At 40.6% G+C, this 22,807-nt stretch overlaps 1 long non-coding RNA gene across 2 annotated transcripts in view; it reads left to right on the forward strand.

The window, feature by feature from the left end:
• LOC310714681 overlaps nucleotides 1–22,807 on the forward strand; it is a 136,181-nt gene that overhangs the window by 76,265 nt on the left and 37,109 nt on the right. Inside the window, exon 3 of one of the 2 annotated variants that reach the window (XR_014529966.1) lies at nucleotides 20,409–20,547. The exons of the other annotated variant lie outside the window; for it this stretch is intronic. This is a non-coding gene — a long non-coding RNA (uncharacterized lncRNA). Of the gene's footprint in view, nucleotides 1–20,408; nucleotides 20,548–22,807 lie in introns of those variants that run through there. 2 annotated transcript variants of the gene reach the window in all.

A 22,807-nucleotide genomic window follows, 5' to 3' on the forward strand; every position in this document is an offset into this window, starting at 1 on the left:
TTTGGTTGCATTTAACAGACAAGTGCTGACAAGCTTTATCAGAGAGACCCTTTGTGTCAGAATTGCTGCTTATCAAAAGGTTTTGTAGCTCCTGGTTGTGATTAAGTGATCTCACATGTTCCTTATGGAGCAACCATATATACACATAATATGCCTAACAATGAAAAGAGAGGCTATCATTCACTTTCATAGCTTTCTAGAGAATGTTATGATAGAAGGGCTATCAGGAGAGGTTGCTGCTACAGTTCACTAGGTGAAACTGCCAGTAGTAGCTGTGTGTCAATCAAGGAGGAAATTAGAATTCTTAACTTCACATTTAGTGAAGGATGGAGGTGGCGCCAGCACCTTTCAATAAATAGTTGCTAACTGAATGGTCCTGAATGATACCAGGAACAGCTATCCAGTCAACAGTGAAGCACTTACTAACACCAAGATCTCCCTCTACCAGTGTAAAAAAAGTATAAAGATAATAGTTCTCCCTTTGCAACATAATGGCTGTTTACAGTTTTGCTGAGCAAAACCACTGAAGGTTACTCAAACTTTACCAAGACTCAGCTTTTTCAATGTTATATTTTGAAAAGGCTATGAGTCATTCTAGAATTTACTTGTTTCTTTTTGGTGTGGATAAAGAGAAATGGAAGAATAATTAACATACAATTGCTACACTTTTCATTACTTTTTGATTAACCATCTCTACTCTCTTTGTCACCATAATTCATGGTTTCGGTTAATTACAATTTAATTGTTTTTCTTTTAACAAAGCTTTTGGGTTTGTTTGTTTGTTTTTTTACTGCAAACAAGACATATGTTTCCTTAGTGAAAGTACTTTAAAAAGTAGTGTAATGCATATTTTATATTTAAAAAAATGCAAAACATCTCCCTAAAAAGGTTTCTTTTATTAACTTTATAATTTCTCCTTAAAGGCATAGCTTTCTGCAAACTGCTGTGTTAGATTCTGCAGTAAACTTGTGAGCATCAAGTTACTTACAAATTCAAATTTCAGTTCCAACAGACCAACTAAAGTGAAATAGCGAGCAAGGATGGTTCATATAGACATTGCCCTTCTAGATCCAGTCTCACATAACCTAACGGTACTGCATGGTGTTTACCACCCACATGTCACAATTCCATAGAGAGATCAGGACCCAGTGCTATTTTTCTAGAAAAAGAGGTGCCAGTACTCACCATAAACTGCTCCCTCTTTCTTTTAAAATTGCAATTGGCACCTGCCTGAGAAGTGCCGGAACTCACCTGAGAGCAGCTGGAACTGAGTTCTGGTGAGTTCCCCCTTTAAAAAAAGAAACCCTGCCAGGACCTCAACAAGATAGCCTGTTTTATTCACTAGAAAATCCTTCAATTCAGGAATCTGTTGGAATCTATATGTCTCTAAAAGGTAAAGGGATCTTTGACCATTAGGTCCAGTCGTGACCGACTCTGGGGTTGCGGCGCTCATCTCACTTTATTGGCCAAGGGAGCCAGCGTACAGCTTCCAGGTCATGTGGCCAGCATAACTAAGCTGCTTCTGGCGAACAAGAGCAGCGCACAGAAACACTGTTTACCTTCCCGCTGGAGTGGTGCCTATTTATCTACTTTCACTTCGTGTTTTTGAACTCCTAGGTTGGCAGGAGCAGGGACCAAGTGATTGGAGCTCATCCCATCACGGGGATTTGAACTGCCGACCTTCTGATCGGCAAGTCCTAGGCTCTGTGGTTTAACCCACAGCACCACCCGCGTCCCTATATGTCTCTAGGAGAGGACAATTTTAATGTGTCCCACATTCCTGCTATGAGCAAATGATGTTGTAAAGCCAAAACGCACCAAGAAGTGGCAATTCCATTTTGAGAACCCCTGCTAAACTACAGCATTAAGGCATGAGATTAAAAATAGCTGCCAGATTTTCCAACTTTTTTCCTATAAAGGGCTCTTCTGCTTTTATAACAGCTATATATCAAAACAATCAAACAGCAGGGATCTTTTTTTCTCAGTCAGCAAATCTCTATGCCAGAAAAGAAAAAGTCATCTGCTTATATTTGCCACCTCTGAAGCTGTTAAAGACATGGGAGCCCTACTGGGATGTGGGGCAGCTGGATATCCCCCGAAACCATTTATTATTTAGACCCTTCACAGATGATTAAATAAAATAATGGTCTAATTTGTTTTCAGTGCTACATCTCCCCTGGTGCTAATTACATGGATTTCAGCTGAATTAAATATTATTATTTTATATATAAACAGATTTCTCATGGTATGTTTACACATTGCTCCAGCCCACTGTAACAGCCTTCAGACGCCTAGATGCAGAAGCCCATTTTCAGAATTCCTCTTCTGAGCCTGCTTCATGCTCAGCAGTGAAATAAAAGTCTCTATAATCAATTTATGTTTCCTTCAAGCAAATCTTAAAATGCTGATCTCAAGAGGGTTGTCTTTAAGTGTTGCATTGTGTTGCGCTGTCCTATTAGTCAAATGCTCCCTTTAGATTTGGCATGGCTTTGCCACTAATGATTGCTAGTTAATGGGCAATCACAATAACTGATCACTTGGGCCATTTGGATGGTCTGTTCAGGCTCATCTCCACTATGGGAAAAGATTGTTTGAGCAGTCACAATATGAGCTAAAGGTCAACATACCTGGAATAGAAGACTGAGTTTGGATCTGGATGGTGAACCAGAAATAATTTATTTAAAGCCTGACGCTGTGGAAAATTGTTCCTTTGGTTTTGGGGTTTATGGGTCTGCCTATCTATGTATTGCTACCTGCATATTTGTAATGTTCAATGTGTATACATTCGTGCCTTGGAAGTCAAATGGAATATGTTCAGGAAGTCCGTTTGACTTCCAAAATGTTAAAAAACCAAATTGCAGCTTCTGAATGGCTGCAGGAAGCTCCTGCAGCCAATCAGAAGCCGTGGAAGCCCTGTTCAACATTTAGGTTCCAAAAGAACGTTTGCAAACTGGAACAAGCACTTCTGGGTTTGTGGTGTTTGGGACTGTAGTTATTTTTAAAACCATTATGGAAAGCCATACTGGAACTTCCTATTTCTTGAGTCACTAAGAAGTAGGAAGCAAATAGATTTGAGCTGAATTTTTACCTTGGAATTTTTTCAGGATTACTTTGGAGATGGGACTCTAAAATATTCCTCTAAACCCCTAAAAGCACCATGCAGCTGAAAGCAATCCACAGTTCTTTCATTCCTATTTGACACTGTCATTTTGTTTCCCAAATGATCCCAGCCAGTCAGGGAACACACAATGATAACATTATCAAGGAACTATACCGCCAATCATGTTTGGGCACATGCAGTCACAGTAGTTCTACTGAGTTGCTTACAGTCTCTGGGAGCTTGTGACCAGGACTTGTAAACAGGAGCACTTGTGAGGGATTGATGAAGGAGACTGAAGAGAGTGAGTTTGTATCTTTCGGATTAAGACTGGTTGCTTGTCTGAGCTGTTTAAAGGCTTGATTGTGAATTTGTTTGTGGGTGTGGCTGTATGCTCTGTTAGACTTCTGCTACTATGACCTCCCTTTAAATTTGGCAGGGAAGGTGAGGGACTGCCAAGCTGTACTGGCAACATAGGAAATCATATCCTCCCTTAAAGAGGGCACGTGTTGCGGTTAGACCAAACCCCTATGTTGTGGGTGGGTAAGATTGGTCAGCCACAACACCTGATTGGTAGGTCCCTCGATGCTGGATTCAATCTGGCCAATGGGGCGCAGTCCAAATGGCTCAAGGGACCTTTATATACCCATGCACGTGACCCAGAGCTTCCTCTTTTGGTGCGTGCATTCGGAATAGCAACAGCGTGTCCTCTGCATAGCCGAGAAAGAGCAATTTACCTGCATGCAAGAGGACTTGGAAGAGTTGAAGGCAGCTCTTCCTGGACTCAAAATATTCTGGTCGCAGCTGCAGGAGCGATATGTGTAGTGAGGTAGCTGATGCCCAGCTGCCACTAAGAGGGCCAGGAGGCGCATCCAGAGTGCAGTGGCCAAGAAGGTTCTGGCTTTGGGCGGGGCAGTAATCCATCACCCAGGCTTTACCTTCCATGACGCATCCCTTTACAGGCTTGATGGGGTTTATCTGTCTGTAATTGGGAATGATATGTGGCTGACCTCCATGTCAGCGTGGTTAAGTGATTGGTGTCAGGTGTAAGTGGTTGGTCGTGAGCACGGGTGCTCGTGTGGCGGATAGGCTCTGGTTCAGGTGATAGGAATGGGAGAACACTCTCGCCATCCCTATGTGAAGGGTATTCCATTAAAGGAATGCAGGGACTCAAATGGTTTGGTCAACCCTTGAGAGGGGGTTGTGCCCTTGCCTGAGTCCAGGAGGACATCTGGGTGGGGGACATACAGTGGTACCTTGGGTTACATACGCTTCAGGTTACAGACTCTGCTAACCCAGAAATAGTTCCTTGGGTTGAGAACTTTGCTTCAGGATGAGAACAGAAATCGTGCTCCGGCAGCGCGGCAGCAGCAGGAGACCCCATTAGCTAAAGTGGTGCTTCAGGTTAAGAACAGTTTCAGGTTAAGAACGGACCTCCAGAACGAATTAAGTACTTAACCTGCAGTACCACTGTAGTCTGTTCTCAACTTTCTGCCTATCCAGGTGTTCAGCCTTGGCTGACCTATGCTGGAACCCTGAGAGAGCACTACCTGCATGGCAGGGAGATAGTCAAACGAGAGCCTATGCAACCACTCACTGTAATCAATAAAGTTGTGGCCTAAATTCTGCCAAAAACCAAACTAAAATTTGAATCAAGTGTGAATTTATTTAGGGGGGAGGTTTCTGGGTCTGAACATGCTAGTGCCAGTCCAGTTAACTCTGCAATGGGATCATAATCAGCACCTAAGCATTTCCATCGCTCTTTTTTTTCAGTTCCGCAGAATTACCAGTGGTTATTCACAAAAAGTTTGTGTACACAAACACTTTGGCTTAGCCCTAGAAACAATTTAAAAGAAGTTTTGGGAAAGTCAAAAAAAAGTTGGGATCTTGCAAATGGGATGGAAATGAAAAGGAAACATGGGCAAAGTTTTGCTCTTCCTTGCTTTTTCTATATGTTTGTGAATCTTGAAACCAGCAGGGTCCTCCCTCCATATTCCATGGCAATAAAATGATAAAAATATAACTGGTACTTTGCACTGTTGGAAGAAAGATGCAGGCCTGCAAGCACCAGTTGCAAAGTGGAAGCTGTAGGCCTACAGCTGTTTTGATGTAGTGAAGTTAAAGGGTCAGTCTCTAAAAGGCATTCTGCAGGGGTGGGACTTCATATAAATACAGATATCGATATAGAACCTACTATTTCTACCTTGATTCAGGTTGGTTGCTGAGTTGAGGTTCACAGCTAAAATGGGTTTCCATCTATAAATAAACAGATGTTACAAAACTTCACAGTTCTACAATGCTGCCATCCAAAACTATGATAGTAGGGGAGTATACAGTGATAACAGAAGCGGTAGCTTCAGAGGGATCTGTGAATATGCTTGTTTTGTTTTATTTATTTCACACAAATGATATACCATTTATTGTAAGAAAAAAACAACAACCAGCAACCTCAAAGTGGTTTACAAAAAGCACAAAACAATAAAATTATCAGAACACCCCTCCCCCCAGATAAAAACAACTTGTTCTGTTGTCTTCATGATTTATTTGTTTTTTTAAAAAAAATGATGGACTAATTTTTGAAATAAAATGAATGTTTCTAATCTGTGTTTATCTCTTGTGGAAGAGGAGAGACAGTGAATAAAAACATTAAAGTAGATTCAGTTATTTCACAAGGATGCAGTAGGATTTGCTGATGAACGCAGGTGTTGACACCCAAAGATTGAAGATAAGGCTTGGGTGTTTACCTGCATATGAAAGACAATGATCTTACTAAGTGACAATGGTAATTTGAAGACTATTCAGGTATATCCTGCCAATGCTTAAGCAGAAACATTCCCGTAATGCACAAATGACAGGACACACCACTAACATGCTGTATTCCAAAGCTGTCTATTGATGCTATCTTTCTTCTGGGAAAATGGGATAGAGAAAACAATGATACCATAATACCATGTCCAGATAAAAATGGTTATAGGAGCAATGGTGGTCAGTAATTATATATTTAAAAGGGATATCCTGGCTCATCACAGAAGCAACTACCAATAGCATTCTGCTCCCAAACTGGTGGGTGGTTGTTGTTGTTTTGGGGGAACCCCTTACCAAAGCTCTGTCTTAGCTCTGCCTCTCTTTTTCACTTGATTCAGGTGACACAGTGGATGTGCTGAAATCCATAATGGGATGAATCAGGGTCAATAAACTTAAGCTCAGTCCCAGCAAGATGGAGGTTCTATCAGAGATGGTATTCTATCAATGATAGTGTTCAATATTTTCCAGATGAAACTGTGCTCCCCCTAAAAGATTGTCATTGTTGTTGGGGGTGGGGAGTATATATGCAGATGCTCCTTGATTCAGCCTTGTCATTGGAGAATGAGATACTCTTCATGTGCCTTACATCAGCTTAGGCTGGTGTTCCAACTTCAGCCTCTGCTGTACATCAATATCCTCTGGAACCATGTAGGACTGGCTACTGTAATGTCCTTTTTGTGGAACTGCCTTTGAAGACTCCTTTGAAACATAAGTTAGTTCAAAATACAGCCATCAAGCAATTGACTGAGAACAATTGGTGGGAACATAGCTCACTGGTACTGACAGGACTTCAATGGCTTCTGGTCGATTTCTGAGCACAATTCAAACCATTTCTATGTATTAGGACACACAGGTACTTAAAGGAATGCCTACTCTCATATCAACCCACTCATGCTTTGAGGTGTCCCTCCAGGTGTCCCTGGCATCTGTGGTAACCAGAAAGATGTATGGAAACCAAAGAATGTTTGCTTGCTCAGTAGGGTCTTCTGTTTGTAGGATTTTTCTTTCTAGAAAGGCCCTCCAGGTGCCAACCTTGTTCAGCTTTTGATGCTAGCCAAAGATGTTTATCCAGGTTTCTTAAGTTTATTTTTTATTTTTGAAAACGTATTGTTGCTTCTGCATTTTATGTTGCACTTTCTAATCAGCTTGAGAAGTATATCAATGCATTAAGAGAGTACCCAAATAGAAACTTCATTAAAATATTAATGTTTTAAAAATAAAATATGAGAATTAATTTTATACTTTTTAAAAAAGTAGTTTTGAAATCATCTTTTTAAGCAATGCCACCTTTCTTTGATTAAATTTTCTCTGAAAAAGGCTTCCTTGCTGTAAATATTGAATAATGCACTCAACGAAGAAACAACCATTATAAAAGTGGAAGTTCCTTTATATACTGAAGCATAATTAATTTCCTGAACCAAAAAGCGTTGCTTAGACAAGGAAGCACCCATTCATAACACTACAGATTTCACGAATGAACTCTCTATGCCTGAGAGAAAGGTTATACATGCACATGTCATGCCCTCCGGTACTTTTCTGCAATGTAAATGAAGCAAATGCTTCAAGAGGTATGCAGAACTCAGAACCCACACAAGTAGAAACAGAGCTGACAATTGCTAGGTGTGATATAAGATTATGAACTCTTGATTAGGAAATGCAGATGATAATAGCTCAAGATAATTGGCTTTTTTAAAAAGTGACACCTGCCGCCGCCACCACCAAAGATCCAAGTGTCTTGCCTTATTAATTTAAACTTTTGTATTGTAATTTTTAGTCCCATCCTAGTTTTCTAATTGTAAATTGTTATTAATTTGCATTTATTTTTTTATTGTGGTAGCCCACCCTAGGATCTAATGGGGTCTGTTGCTGTTGTTGTTACAGATTTCATTGTGCCATCATTATCAATTGAATCACATCTGGTATTAATAATATTGCTTATATTTAATTGGACTTAATATTATAAAGCAAGGCTGTGTAGACACCACAAATTTAAAACACATTTAAAGCACACAACTTCTTTTTTCTTTTTTTCTTATTTTTTTACTTCTATATTGTGTTGTTGTTGTTATGTTGTTGTATATTCTCTTTTTTGTTATGTCTATTGAAAACTAATAAATATTATTGTAAAAAAACAACAACACACAATTTCCCGCAGAGAATCCTGGGGAATGTAGTTTGCCCCTCACAGAGGTACAATTCCCAGTACCCTTAGCAAATTACATATGCAGCCTAAGAATTTTTTGTTGCCTTAGCCTTGTGATTCAGGTCTGTGCCTAAGCAAGTGTAATAATGTAGTTCTGTGGAATCAGGAAAGTGGATGTGGGTGTGGGTGTAAAAGTGGCATCTGATCTTCCTACGTATTCGGTGATACACAGTGTTAATCATTCTCAGAGCAAATTCATTGACATCAATGGAATTAGCTCTACTGATGTCAATGGATCTGCTGTGAATATGAGCTACTTGGAAATACACATACAGAAATAAAAAAAAAATTTCAGTAGCACCTTAAAGACCAACTAAGTTAGTTCTTGGTATGAGCTTTCGTGTGCATGCACACTTCTTCAGATCTACTGGGGGGGGAAATTTATTTTGACTATGGCAGACCAACACGGCTACCTATCTGTAACATACAGAAATGTTCAACTTGCAACCTTCCAGAAAGAAATCTGAGTGTGTCTAATACTACACACGAGTGTAACCAGAGTGTTTCATTTGTTTTTAGTGACCTCAGATGTTGCATTTTGATGAAATTATGTAAAGCTAATGTTCTCTACAGGAAACAAATGAATGTACAATCCATTTCTGTGATAATGAAATACAGCAAGACAAACAGAGAGAGAAAATATGTGATCTCATTTGGGGAACTTCTCTATTGTGCACAATGGTACATCTCCTGCCAAAGAAAAAGCTAGTGCTGTCAAATCTGTTTACCTTATGAGAAATGGGAAACTTTACAGGCTGCTAACAGGATTTCCTAGGCCTTCATTTGACTTTGCAAAATAATTTTTGGGGGTGCATTCAAGGCCTCGTGACTGTCCCTCTGAGCTCCTCAGCTAGCAAAATTATTCTAATTGTACCTCAGGCCTGTGGCCCCAAGTTTGTTTATTTCTTCAGTGTATTTGCATCCTCCCTTTCCATTGTAAAACAATGCATGTGGAAGCTCACATAGTATGAAACAATAAGAAAGCGAAGACCTGAAGCAGGTGGTGGAACTTACAGGAGGCTGGGGGAGAGGACCTGTCCAGCATTTCTCCTTTGCTTCTGTCATCTTCTGAAGGTGAGAGTGGGCACAGCTCACTGTGGAAAGGCAGCACCTGAACTCACTCTATCCATAATAATAATAATAAATCACAGAGACAAAACAGATTAAAACAACCTTAGGGGCAACTCAAAACAAGCCATCAGAAACAAACATTTTGGCCAGGGAGAGGACACTTCACTAGACAGAAGTTCCATAGCCTGGGCATGTCAAAAGCTAAGGGCTGCTCCCATTTTCCAGCTAGTTGCATTTCTACTTTTGATGAAAACTTCAGCAGCACTAATTAAAATACCGTAGGGAAAGAGGCAGACCCTTAGGTCTCCTGGTCGCAAACCATTTAGGGCTTTAAAAGCAGTAAACAGTTTGAAGCAAACTGGAAGTCAGTCACATGCTCCTAGGAACTAGCCGTTGTCAATATCCTTGCTGGTGAATTCTGGGCCAGCTTGTGTTTGCAAAGACTCTTCAAAGCCAACCCCTTTTAAAATACCTCACAGTCATCCAGTCTGTGTGTAACTAAAGCATGTCAACTTTGATCCAACCCACACAGAAATGGCCCCAGCTGGCACACTAGCTTAAGATGAAGAAAGATACTCACACACTGGGGCACAGCCACCACTTGGGCAACAAGCAGCAAGGTTGTGTTGAGGATACCACTGGACCTGATCTTTCAGGGGGATTACTACCTCATTCCAACACAGGTTCAGCCCATATTTCCAGATTAGTCATTTCAGTCTGTGCCTGGAATCAGCATCCCTCCTACAAAGACATCAGCACATGTGCACCCCAGGTTCTGAAATGTTGACTTGTTCTTACTCCCAGGCATTACCTATTGCACAGATAGAACATGCCTTAAAGTCTAGTTTCATATGCACCATCCTCACCCTTGCTTGATCTGCGTGCATTCAAAGACATAGTCCTGTCACTTCCATTGACAGCCCAATCTGCAAATCAGTTAAACAGAAATGAACTAAGTTTTGTATCTAATAAATTCTTGGGGCAGTCATATAAAACACATGCTTAGCCTTGTAGCAAAAAATGAGAGTCAGAGTCCAAAGGCTTTCCCCATCTTCTGCATTTAGTTTAATTAAATAGTCAATTAAAGCAATTGTAAGTTTCTCTTGCACAGGATCACATTGTTTCAGGGGAAATTATTTCAGACTAATGGTGCAATGTAAGCAGCTCAAATTTAGATGACTGAACTGGATAGGAAATAATTGCTTTATGGGTGGCAACAAATAATATGCCTTAACATGCCATTTAAAATTTCACAGGAATGCTAGCAGATCCTGGCAGTGATGTGTGTACTATTGAGCAATTAAAACTAAACACAAAACCTTGTTTATAAGCAAAAGTGCTATTTCACAATGCTAGCATTTCTGGTGGTTACACCCATCGCTGCGTGTGTTCTCTCTTCAGAGAAATCATGCAGAACAATCCTAAGCATCTTTTACTCACAATTAAGTCCCATTAAGTTTTATGAAATTGCTCCATAGCATGTTAAGGAATGTGTCCTAATTATCCCATATATGCCATTCATATCTGCAGTCACAATGCTGTAATAGTTTTCTGAATACATTCACTTAACACTAACTTGTTCGCTAATCTATACTACCTTTGCAAGATACGTAAACTTGAAATTGGATTGTTAAAGATGCTTCTGTGCTATTATAACTTCCCATTGCTGCCTTGTGAAGTTCTTCATGCTATCTTGATTTGACTAAAGGCATTTCTTTCCAACCCCAGTTCAACCATAATATACGGTAGATGCAGAGCCAGAGTACAGAGGGCTCCCAGCACAGTGCTGCCAAAGGGCCTTGCACCTGGGCTTATCTTTCATATGTAGATCCATAAAATCTATAGATTGAGTCTACTTAGTTTTTGGTAACATGGTAGATACCTTCCCAATGCTGAAATGGGTCCAGAGGTCCAGCAACGAGTGCTGAGTAGCAGTGAGTCCCTTCTGTTTGGGGTTTGCAACCCAAATTACAGGTGCATATTCTGTTAGACAAGCACAGGGCTAGTATACAGAGAGTTCTTGAACTTCCTAGAGATGACACTCTGTGTGTGGTCACTTCCTTTGCCTCCTCTGGGCAGGAACTCGGCAACAAAGGAGATGATCCATCAAATTTCCTTCTGCCTGTGAGGAGACTCTCTCTTTCTACCATGCCTCCAAGCTGACCAGACATGCATGACTAAAGCTCCTTGTAACTTAGAAGTATTTATTGTAACTTTAAAAGTATTTTTTTCTTCATACTACTTTTGTTGTATATGTTGCTTGCATTGAAATGTAAGTCAACTAAAAATGTGTGGTTTGTTCTCTGAAACTGGGGTGCAGAGGGGGAGGTCAGCAGACCACAAATGTAAGGGATAAAAAAGTAACTGCCTTTAATAAGATGTAAAATTTATAAGTGTTTTACTCTGCTAGAAAGGCTTCACAGTCAGATTACCTTTTGTATTTCTCCCACACATGAGGGATAAGAGGTTTAGATCTAAATCTACATATTTAATCCTCAATCCATTTCCCACATATTCTGAGCCCCAGGGACCCTTGGTCAGTATCTGGCCTGGCCAACATCTGATGCTGGTCCTGTGTGGATGCCCTACCCTGACCATAATTCAAATTACCTGTTACCATAACCCCCTATGTGTTGAAAGAGTATGTGACAGAGGTTGTGACTTTATGGGCTAGCCCTGTCACTGCACCACTTCCACACATACAGCCTACAGAACCCATACATTTGGATGAGATATTAAGGAGCACTGTGTTGCTACCCTCCACTCAAGGGAGAACCCTCTATCTGCACAGAATCCCTTTACATTCCAGATGGCTCTGTGGGGGTGGGGGGACAGCATGGTCATTGGACACATCACAAATGGGGCACAGGTCTAGCTTGCAGAGCCCCAAGCCCCCTTCTTGTGCTCTACCCTTTCAACATGTGATGGAGAGGTCACCTGAAGCTTCATATTTGTATAAACAATTACATCAATTTATGTACTAAGCATGACCAATAGGTACCTGCAGCAAAATGTTGTGGTGTGGAAAGCTCATCCTAAGTATGCCAGCCGGCCCTGCCCTTTTCTAAGATACCCCATCCCACTCCTCTTTCACCTTCTTTTCATTTCCTCCCTCCAATAGTAAGTCAGCATTCCATGGGCAGTGAGCATGCTTAGTCCTCATCCAGCTGCTCTCTGTTCATATTTTTATTCCTCCTGTCAATGATTTTGTTGTACTTCTGCAAGCCTTCAGGTTCCCCCAGGTCTGCCAGTACCTACCTTCAAGTGTATGGATGGTGCACATAAAATAAGCTTGCTAGTTACGTGTAGAATGCCAAAGGAAGCTAAACAGATCAGACTGTGATTAGTACCATTATGGGAGATTGCCCTGGAACCTTCTGTGCTCTACACAGCCATTATGACATTATGAGAACGACTTGTTACAACTAATTCAACCAATTACCTAATTTCTATGTAAAGGAATAGTTGGAGGAGTATGTACTAGGGATATGTACTTTTTAATTAATGTGATAGTTGTAAGTAAAGTAAAGTTGTAATGTGGTCTGAAGAAAAACTAGTTTGTGAGCTGAAGGACAAGGTGTGGCAAGAAATATGTTCTTTAAGTTGTGACATGTTTAGATAATAGGAAATGCAAGAACATCAAGGGTGCAGCACCAGTGGGAAAAGACTCACTGATAGATGCATTGTGCACTGCACAAAAAAGTTGTTAGCAGCACAAACATGATTGCATATTTGAAAGACATTTAATTAATCAATATTTATTGCTTCTATGCCACTATGTGCTGTGGAACGAGTGACAGCAATGATGTCCACCCATTTTGGCATGGAAGTCTGCTTCTGCAATAGGACTCCCCATTTTATTTTATTTTATTTTATTGTCTCTCCCTCTCTCCAGCCCCCCTGTGTGCCCCAAAATCTGATAGGCCCCCAACCCTCTACAACAGAATTTTGAGTTGCACATGGGCTGTAGGGGCAAAAAAAAGGAAGAAACAGTCCCATTGCATGCATGAACATCCAACCCTGCTACAATGGATCTCAGCCAATGGACCCAATCCATTTTAGCTTGTGCACAGCGGACATGTATAGGAGGGTAAACACAGGACTCAATAGTTCTAGTTCCAAACTCTACACTTTGGTGCTGGAACACAGCACATATAGAGCCATTAAGGGGGTCATGAGGTCTGTATACCTTCTGTTTTATTTGTTTCTCTTTAGTAACGTGCTCAGAGGTTGAATAACTTGCACCAGGATGAAGAAAGTCAGTCCCCAGTCAAGTGTTTCTCAGGAATGATGCATACTCAAGATCACTTTCACTGTTAAGTGATACCGTGATGTTAAGCGATGCCAAGGTTGCCCTCTTGTTTTGTAAATTTGAAACTCATTGGTGTACCTCAAGGCTCCTTGTAGGCTAAAAGAAAACACAGCAGATCATGAAAGAATTAGCACATTCATGGCCTATGGACTGTGTCTACTATAGAACTGGATTCTGTCCTATTGGGTCCGTAAGTTATTCTTCCATTCCTTGAATGGACTAGAAGGTGAAGGCTGTAGCTGTGGGGTAGAAGCTTTGCATGCAGAAGGTCCCAGGTTTAATCCCCGGGATGCCCAGGTAGGTCTGGAAGAAATCCCTGTATGAAAACCTTAAGAATTGCTGCCAGCCAGAATTGACAATGCTGAGCTAGATGGACCAATGGTCTGGCTCAGTAGAAGGCAGCTTCTTGTATTCCCATGTTGTAGTTCACACCGCAATGTGTCTTGCCTCTTCAGCATGCATTAGAAATTCCCATAGCACTATGACAGTTCACCATTTCCTTCTATCATTTTAATCATGGAAGCAGCAGAAGTCACCAAAGGTCCCATAACTATCATCTGCCTTAGGGATACTTGTCAAGCATTGGAGTCACGTCAATGACTCAAAAGGTAACTTCCCATTGGGATGCCAGAATTCTGTAATATGCAGTTTGAAAATAGGCCCCAAATGACTTCAGACATCTGTGTGTGTCCTTTCTCACCGCCACCAAGAAAGTGTTAAGTACTTTATTATAATACAGCCTCTCTGCAACAGCAAATAAAGAGAAAATAATAGGGGCGTAGCCAGTCTGACATGAAAATGATCATCTGAGAAGCATGTATTGCTTAAACTCATCTTTTGATGTCTTCCTTTTCTCCTGGATTTGTGAGATAAGCTGACAGCCTCAATTACCTTCCTCACTGATCATTGGCAAAGCTTTTGTGAGATAAACACAGAAAAACATGGAACTCAAGAGAAACTTCAGTATTATGAGATAATTTTAGTAGCAGGGATGGTAAATTGGCAGAGCAAAAGGTGGACTAAGTCTTTCAACACAGGAAATCTTTGTAAAGAGAATTCCTTTGTAAGGCTGGGTTCCACCCCACCCCTTGCCACGCACACACACTTTCTTTTCTCTGTGTTACCATTTTGGGATTTTGTTTCTGAATAAGAAGAAATGTTAGTTTACCACCAGTAACATAAAATAAAAAATGTTGCAGCTACAAGGAAACATCTTAACATCTTATTTCACTAGGTTTCAATTACATTAGTTTAAAAAAGTACAGAGCAAGTTTTTTAATAACTTCATAGAGCAGCTATGTTCTAGTGCTGAAGGTTTGAGCTTCAAGTCAACCATGCTGTTGTGTTATTTCAGCAGAGGTGAAAAATGACCTCCTATTATAGCCTGTTTTATTTTCCTCCCTCTGTGCATTTATTTAGATGCCAATTAGGACCACATGCTATTGCTTCTCAAATATTCATTCCTGTTTACAGAATTCTGTTGGGTCACTATTAATCTCTACAATTTCCCATGACAAGAGGTACAAGCCAAGATTTAAGTAAGAATTGGCCCTTCCTAAGAGCAAGATGTAATCTGCTGTTACAGTTCTACCCATGGTGAATTAAAATGCATTCTCAGATAGACAGCCATGATGTTCCCCAAATAACGCTGAGAGCTGTAGTTTGTTAAGGATGCCGAGAGTTGTTAGTAGGCCCTATTTCTCTCACAGAACTACAATTCCCTAGTTCCTTGGAAATAGGTCTTGCCTGTAAACCACTGAGAAAATGTGGGCTGCATCACAGTCTTTCCTGTTATAGTAGGGTTGCCATATTTCCAGAGGTAAAAATCTGAACAAAGTTAAGTTGTTGAGGCCACTCCGGCCAGCCATTACCACTGAGACCAAACCCGAGTCTGAACCACCCACACGTGACAAAGCCCAAAACAGAGCCAGAGCTGCCTGTGCCAGAGTCAGAGCCTGAACCCGAACCACCTGCATACACACACAAACATTTTAACCCCCCCCCCCCAATCCAGACATTTGCTTACAATTGCAACGCCCCCCCCCCGATGGGCATGTAGGCCCCCCTAAAGAAGACATGTCTGGGATTTCCTGGGTGTATGGTAGCCCTATGTTATAGTGACTTGTATTGTACTTCAATTTAAATTGTAGGATATGCCTCTGTACCTATAAATTAGCATATGCAGATTTTATGCAGATCTGTATCCTCTTTTGATCCAATTTTTTATGATGCATTTCCTCTCTTTGGACAGCCCAGTTCAAAATTACCAAAGAAGTACCCCAGAAATAAGAATAATAAAAAAGCTCAAGGAAATACTAAGAAAGCTTCAGGAAAGTGGTAAAATTAACATCTGTACAGGGTATAGAAATTAGCATGCTAGCCCTGGTGCTGTAGAACAACGATCTTTCGCCAATGGGAAATTGCACCGTGAGTTTTTTAATAGCATTTTTATAGCTTTTTCCAGATCAGTGTAGATCCAGCCCTGATCACACATCCCTGTCATCCTCAATGAATTGGTGGGTAACTGTGTGAAACAGGGAGCCCGATTCTCCTTGTGCAGGCTTGCCATATGATGTAAAAGCCCAAATAAACATGCTTCCAAGATCTGGCTTCTCAGGAAAGTCTATTTAGAGTAGGCTAAGGAACTTATTTTTGCTATTGAAGCTTTAGCTAAAATGATGTTAAAGTGGTTTTCTTTTAAAAGGGGAGGGGTTAAACTCTTTTATTTTAAGCCATCCTGAACATTGTACAAAAAGGTAAAAATAATTTTTGAAAAATCAATCAAATAAACACATGTGTATGTGTGTTACTTCTGTTCAGAGCTTCAGCACCGTATAGCAAGTCTCTCACTGTGATGAGAATTCTTCCCTTTTGTGGCTTTAGCATAAGCAAATATAGAGCCTTGAGTTATGTCATTCAAGCTCATAGGAAACAAGCAAATATGATCCGGAACACAGCACATTCATCACGCTGTTCATTACAAAACCTCTTTCTAGATAATTATATATTCACCAAAAGGGCAAGGTAATTTGAGCATAACTTTTTATTGGTTGTTCCTTTTAAACTTCTGCCATTCATATTCCAAGTAACAGTGTGTAGTAACATGAGGTGTCCTTGGAAATCTTTAAGGAGGTTTACAAATAATCATTAATTTTTTGTGCCCATGTTCTGCCTCCTGTTTCAGTGATAGATAGACATGTCATTACCTTTCTAAAATATATTCATGATTTTTAACTGCAAAGGTCATTGCTTTTCTCCTCTCCTGATTTGCAAAGTATTTGCAGTTTGTGCAGCAGCAGATTCACCTTCGCCAAACTTTCATATTTCAGGGATCTCAAATAAAGTGTACTAATGAATGGACTTTTAAATCCAGATAAATTAGCTTCCCTTGAATGGCTCTTTTTTCCCTCATAATACTCTAGCTGAGGGCACACAAGTATTTACAGAGGCATTCCATGGCACCATCAAGGCACGCTCTGCTGCCCCCTTCTGCCACTGAACCAAGGCTTGAAAGAAGCATCCTGTTGTAGTCACTCAAATAGTCTGCAGTGAGTGCTTTGTTGTGGTTTGCGTAAGGTGTCTACAACTTCAGTTTGCAAATGGACTCAAAAGGTTTGGCCATTTCTGCTCTAGGTGTTCAAAGAAGGTGCATAGGAACAAAATGTGGAGAAAGCAGGAAGGTGCCCATACATTATCCCCACTCCCAACATCTCATGTTGACCTCTGTAGACTGAGACCGAAGGCATGAAGTGGAATTATTTACTCATTTGGCTGAACATGCTTAGAATTGCCCCCCATGATTGGGAACCTTGATTGTACAGGCTTCCCAGTTTTAGGGAGGATTCGTAATATATTTAGTCAAATGTGTGGCAAATCCCATTTTGACCTCAATGTGGTGAGATCTGGAATGGAGCGTGGCTATTTAGGATAGTGTGCTGGCGCCATGGTGTCTCCACACTTTGTTCCAACATTTTTTAAATTTTCTTTTTCAGCGCCTGTGGAAGGCTTCTCTCCATCTCTCTTTCAGCTAACAGTTTTTCACCTCTGTCCTCCTGGCTGGCTGCCACATAGCTTCTACTACTGGCCTTGCAAGTAGCATGGGATGAGCTAACCTGTCTGGGAGATCAGAAAGGGGGATTGTGCTGAAGCAAGAGAAGTACTTGCTATACCTATGGGGCTTCACTACCCTTCTGTCATTCTGCATATCAAAAGCTCTAAGCCATGAAGCCACTTTATGTTGACAGATTACTGCCATGTAATGATGTTTCACCCCTTCTCCTCTTCCCTTCACCTTCCATCCCAAATAAGTATTGTTCTGCCCTTTGCGGTAAGTGCAAATAGCATTCAAGATTTTGTCCATTACATGTCGTTCAACCTGATCTATCCTTCATCTAGGTAGGTCATTGACATGCTCTTGTTCTGTGGTGAAACTGAAGTGCTTTGTGAGAGAAATGACCCTCACAGTCTGCAGTTGCTTGTTGCTTTAAGCTTCCATGAACCTTAAAGGTTCATCTTTCAAAATGTGAAATGAGAGCAATGTGGTACCTACTCTCTATCGCTGGAAACTTATTGAGGAAACCCTTATTCTTCTATTGCACTAGCGGTCACAGACCCTATTATTCTCATATAGTGGCAGAAAATCATTGAAACAAAACTCTTCATTGCCCTGCAATGATAAAGAAAAGTGCAATTCATCCCTGAGCCAGTGTATCAATTGTCACAGAGCACTGGCGGTATATGAAATGCTCGCCTGCTGAGCCCTGAGTCATCAGTCTGAACTTTTGCCATCCTCTTACTACAGGCACTTTCCTGGTATTCAGTCATTTGCCATCTTAGTGAGAAATGAGAATCTCAGTTAGTTTCCATTGGGGGGGTCATCAAAACATACAAAAGACACACAAAACAAAGGTGGATAGAAGGCAACAGACATGTACAACGAATAGAAATATCACTGGAAATAAAATTGCATGTACATTTCTGCATTGTATATTTTCAGGGAGTTATTTGAAGGAATTCCTTGCCCAGTTTTATTCATTGATAAAAGGGAAATAGGCATAAATCCAAAGAGATTCAGATCACTGGCAGTATAAACATTGACGTTTCCCTACCATAAAAACTGGTAGTGAATAAAATGAGGCTGAAAGCATGGAATTACTGCCTTATATGGAATCATACCAATGGTCTCTCTAGCAGAGGCATGTACAAAATTTGGATAGATATCAAATCCTGAACCAAATTGGGATGATTTGTAAATATTTGGAGCTACTGCCAATTTAAATGAGATACCTCTGAATTTCTCTAAACTCAATTGGAAGCCTCCAAAGCATACTGGAGTGCTGTAGGAGGCATATCTGGGCCAAACAGAAATATTTCTCTCAAAGCTTGACTTATAAGTAAAATGCCAGAATGGAAAGATGGTGGAGAACTAATGTAATAATGCCATTTTCATATGAAAATCATAGCTCACAAACTCACAATGAGGGAAGTGATTTCTTTTTAGTTCTCCCCCTCCACTCCCCAGTTTTAAATGTGCCCAGCATGAAAACCCCTGGATTTCATATTTTTATGTAATACCAGAGATTTCTTACTTAGGGATAATCTTTATGAAGTAAGCATTCCCATACAAATTGTGAACAGAATAATATTCTTTCATAATCAATCCTTTTATAACCAACCAAAAACCATAAAGATAACCCTTGCAAATAAAAAGAAGAAAAGAAATAAAACCAAAACTTTGCAGACATCCTTTTGAAATATGGCAGGATTCATCCCTACAGAAGGAGCTACTATGTTGGCAAATTTCATTCAATTCTGCCAAAAGGTTGTTGATAGTTTCATTTAAAACACCCACACACACACCCCCCCACAAAAACTTCAATGAATTCTACCCCACCCCGCAATGCAATCTGCTCCGTATCCTTGGAGACAGACTTAGGGGGGCTGATTTATGGAGTCCTGTAACCTACAATCACCCTTTTGTAACTGCGTTTACAGTGCACAGCAACCAGGCTGAGGCAGAATGAATTAAAAGGAATAAATTTCATTCCTTATTAGCATGAAAATGAATGCCGCATTTTAATACTAAATAAGTACCATTTCTTTGAAATAAGGAATATGTGGCAAGCCTGGTCCACTAACACATCTATTCCAGTGGACAGGTTTTAGAAAGACTGATTACCGAGCTCTTGGATTCAAGTTTATAATTATTGCTTATTGTCCTTATTTATTTTTGCTCTTTTTTTCCTGCTAAAAAAAGCTTCAAAAATGTATTTTAAAAGAAAGAAACACAGGATTATAGTCAGCTCAGTTCTGCTGAGAGTAGACCCATGGAAACTAATAGCCATAAGTTAATTATATGTATCTATTTCAATTGGCCAGCTCTAAGTAGGACTACTATTGGATACATTGGAGACAAAAAATGGCAGAAGTCCGTTTGGCTTCCGAAGTGTTCAAAAACCAAGACGCAGCTTCTGATTCGTGCAGGCGCCCTGGAAACAATAGCCGACAGCTGCATTGGATGTTCAGCTTCCAAAAATCTTTCAAAAACCAGACACTTATTTCCAGGTTTTCAGCATTTGAGAACCAAGGCATTTGAGAACCAAGGCACCACTGTATTAAACAATCCACGGTCTTCAGTAGCAACACACAAACAGTTCCAAGCCAGGACACCAAACTTTTAAATCTGATGAAATGATGAGATGCCTTCTCATTCACCACCTTCTGATGTTTGCTCACCCAGTTCTAGCCTATGCAGAGTGATTGGTTTTTTATTTGTTGAGTCTATGTGTACCCATGTTTTATGCACAAAGGCTTCTATGTGTGTGCAAATGGGGTTTTGTATGTGTGCAAACGTCTTGCATTTCAGCAAGATACCAGAATATGATCTACTGCCATGTTCTTAATTTCCCTTTCTGTTACAGCTTTAGAACAGCTGAACTTATTGTTGAAGGATGGTTTGGCTATGAACCTTTGAACCTCTACTACAAGAACTTCTACAGAGTCCATAATAAGCAGTCCTATCCTGATGGACTATATATCTCACATTTCGAAATGTTTTCCCCTCCCCATTCTGATTAATTCTGTTTTCTTAGAGTTTTTGAAGGACTAATAAAAGAAAATGGAAAATATATGGGAACTGTTTTTAAGAGACTGCCAACTGGTTGTTTGTATGTCACTGAAAAATATGCTGTATTAACGATGTGCTCAGTATCGACACCAAAGTATCCATGAATCATTCAGCCACAAAAGCAGAACTTTTAAAAATTAGATGTTGTAACATTATTCCAGTATGAAAGGCAACAAAGATTTAGGAAGACACTAAAGAGTCGATTGCATAAAAGTGAGACATTACTGAAAGCCATTCTGCTTTTTTAAAAGCTTTGTGTATAAAAGTGCAGATGTCTTCCAATAACTCAGAGGAAGGGAGAAAATGGTTCTTGTATAATAGGAATGAGCAAAAGGCTGGCATTTAAGATGTTGCTTGATGTGCTGGAAATCAAGCTGAGACACAGTTCAGTTCTCAGCTTGAAAGAATGAGGATACCGATCTTCCGGAGGCGGCGCGTTCGGCAATGGCTGCCTTCTCCCATTAAGGAGAGGGGAGCTCCGTTGAATTTGGGTCGTTCGCTACGGCGAAGCGGAGACCCGCTTTGGAGAACCACAGGTGGCAGAAGCCTGTGGGCTTGAGACCTGGCGGGCGCCAAAAGCACCCCCCAAAACGTTGAAGGGACCCCGTAAGGGGCTCCGGATCGCGGAGGGGGCAGCGGCGCTGTGGGTCGTTTCGCGATCAACGGAGTGAAGCCGCGCTGCTGTTGCCTTTCAGCGCTGACCTTTCTTCCTGGAAACTTCAAAATTTGGAAAGTCGTAACCCGTGAGTAATTGGGACTTTACAACTTTTGACTTTACTAGATTTTAAGGCTCTTAAGGCTTTTTAAGAGCTGAAATTTGGCTGAAAGCGGAGTGACGATAAACAGGAAGTCCGTCTTCCGCTAACACTGAACTTGAAAGCAAAGTGCTGGAGGAGTGGAGACAAAGAGCGATGCTTTAAATGACTGATCTGACCCCCATTTAAACTGCCTTTTGGACTTGGGAAAAAATTTTAAGTTGTTGTTTTTTGGATTTAAAAACACCCTTCTTCAATTGACTCAGTGGATTACAAATTAAAACCCCAGGTGCTGGAGCTGCCTGACTGAGTATCAGTCTGCAACTTTGGATACATTGAATTTAAATTTTGAAACACTCTGAGCAGGGACCTGCTGTATGGAAACAGTTGCAGTCTGGCACTTTTAGAGACACTGTTTTGCCTTAAGTATACTCTGCTGAAAAAATATCACTTTATGGAGGCTCTCGGATGTGGAATTTGACTTACTAACTTGAATCGGACTAAACTTTCTCCCTGAAGACATATTAAGCTCCCTCTAGGGGATTTTGGACTTACAGCAGTGACTTTGTCTTACTTTCTTTTTCCTGGCTTTTATTTTCCCATGGGGACAACTTGGTCTGACCTTGGATTACAGATAACTTTGGAATGAGTGGCACAAGGAAAAGAGGAAGAACTAAACAGACAACTTTAACCTTATCTACAGCCTCACAGCGTAGATCTTCTGTGCCTGCTTTGCCTTCTACTCTACCTCCTGAGATAGAGGGAGAAATAGAGGAACTGCACCTGGAGGATATGGCTTCAGGAATAAGTGGCTCGGTTTTAGAGAAAATTTTTGAAAAATTGGAGGTTTTGGATAAAAAGGCTGATCTGCAAACGGCTAAAATTGAACAGAACACAGAAAGTCTGAACAAATTGACTGGACAAGTTGCACAGAATGCCCAATCTATTGGAGAGTTAAAGGAGGCTGTAGGTGAAAATCGGAAATTGGCTGAAGACACTAGCCAAAGATTGGGAGAACTTGAGAAAGAGGTAAGACCACTCAGCAAACAAGTTGGAGAACACCAGATTTACTTTTCGATGACAGAGCTGCGGAATAAGGAGGCCAACTTGAGGATACGGTCAGTACCAGAAGTGGAAGAAGATAATTTAATTGAATTTTTGACCAAGGAATTTTCCAAGTTCTGGAAGTTAGAGGAAAAAGACTTCAAAATAGTATCTGCATTCAGGCTTGGAAGACTCAGGAGAAAAGAGAAGCCCAGAGATTGCCTGATAATATTGAGATCCAAGGAGGAAAGGGACAAGATTTTGGGCCTACACTACGAAAAGTCACTGGACATTTTGGGTACGAGAATTGAGATCTACAAGGATATTCCTAAACAATTGTTGGACCTTAGATCTGACTACAAGGAGCTAGCAAGATTGCTAAGAAGTAACGCAA

Source organism: Podarcis liolepis (assembly GCF_965112155.1).
Source record: "Podarcis liolepis genome assembly, chromosome: 9".
Taxonomy (NCBI): Eukaryota; Metazoa; Chordata; class Lepidosauria; order Squamata; family Lacertidae; genus Podarcis; species Podarcis liolepis.